Below are 1,955 nucleotides of genomic sequence, written 5' to 3'. Positions count from 1 at the left end.
CAGACAGACAGACAGACAGACAGACAGACAGACAGACAGACAGACAGACAGATAGATAGATAGATAGATAGATAGATAGATAGATAGATAGATAGATAGATAGATAGATAGATAGATAGACAGACAGACAGACAGACAGACAGACAGGCAGGTAGGTAAATATATAAATATTTTCCCTTCAGCTGTTGCCACTCCTCCATCTCACTCAGTTCTCACTCTAACATCCATCTATCAATATTCCCACTGTCTCTCCTCTGGACATGCACAAACTATCTCAGTCTGGCCTCTCTAACTTTATTGCCCAGTAGATAATAATAAATAATAATTAATAACCCCACAGGATCCCAGTGCTACGACTTGCTGTTGCCACCGCTAATGCACTGAAATATCCATAAAATTATATGTAGCTGCAGCATTTTGAGCAGAAAGAACATAATATTTCTACCAGAATAAATGTGTAACTAAACAAAAAAGATGTAAAGATGTAAAAAAAAAAAAAACAGGGTCCAGATAAACTGCTATGATGTTTATGAGACTGGTTTTAGGACAGCAGTAATCCTCTTTAGCATTGACCTCACTCAGACTAGCCGTTAGCTCGTCAATCTGGTCTAAATTAAACTCTGTTTCTCTAAACTGAGGTTCTTCACATAGCTGTCTACAACAGGTAAGATATTAATTGTTGATAACCTTTAAAACCTCTCTTCAAAACAAGTGAAGTGGAGAACTTCTACTTTAAGGAGTCAAAAGGTGTTACTGAACAACACAAGAGGCGGCTGAATGTCCTGCCGTTATTTTCAGTATAAAGCAGCTTCACCTAACTAAACTGGACACTACTGGGGCTAATAAATACCAGTTTTAAACTTACTGCTCTGTTTTCCTGCCATTACACAAACACATGAATTCATGCAACTGTCTCAAACTTCACTTGTTTAAGGTGTTTCCAGTAAAATGCATCCACTGATTTTAGCTGAGCTGCTGCGGCAGATCAGACGTTAGATCTGCAGCTCACTAGCTGCTCCTCGGTTTGCTGCTGGCGGCTGTGTGCGTGCACAGAATGTGCATGAGATAAGAGTGTGAGAGTGTCTTGTATTTATTTCATAATCCATAGAGCTCATGTGCACTTTGGTACTAGTCAAAAATAAATAAAAGCAAACCAATAAACCAGTTTCAAAGTTATCATTTGTAACTGAAAGCAGCGTGTTTGAGTTTCACGTCTCACTTTCTGCGTCTTTGCGGTCGAGCGCATCATCTGGCAGCTTTTTCAGGTAGTCTTTGAGCAGCAGCTCGTAACGAGGAATCCTTTGGACCGGCTCCAGCATGTGGTGCTGCAACGTCAGGTTCCCACACACGTCCTGTTTCTGTCGGTTCAAAACAACAACAAAAAGGATTCACACCAAGCAATCTTACAAAAAACACACTTTTAATGTGAAGTCTAATGTATTCATTAAGTGCAGTTTAATGTAATCAAAGGACGTCGGTCCACTTCAGCTTAAATTTACAAATGTGTTCATTGAAGAGAAGACGCATAGGCCTAGATATTCATTCTATGTGTGTTTGTAATTAGGAAATAGAAAGTCCAACATAAAAAGTCTACTTTATAAGAGAAATTTAGGAGGCCGGTTTATTAATAAACAAACGCGGGACGAAGCAGCAAACCTGTATGTTCTGGACGACGCTCTTGAACTGTGACGACCTCTGCGTCCAAGTGTTCACCAAGTCCATGGCTCGGTCGAAGTTCTTCACATATTCTCCGTACATCTTCATGAATGGAGCCAGTTTCTGGAGGATGTCTCCGATGCGGGGGTTCGAGTCCCTACAGCAAACACAACCAATTAAATAAATTGAACTCCATAAGAAAGAAATCATTATTTTTTAAGTACTTTATGCATCTTAATACTGTTCATTTAATTGTACTGAACTAAATTTGGCCCTAGAGTATGCACTTTAACGTCCTA

This window comes from Nematolebias whitei, chromosome 11 (assembly GCF_014905685.2).
Source record: "Nematolebias whitei isolate Nwh7 chromosome 11, NemWhi1, whole genome shotgun sequence".
Classification (NCBI taxonomy): Eukaryota; Metazoa; Chordata; class Actinopteri; order Cyprinodontiformes; family Rivulidae; genus Nematolebias; species Nematolebias whitei.
The sequence above is the reverse complement of the archived record's forward strand: the minus strand, read 5'-3'. Positions refer to the sequence as shown.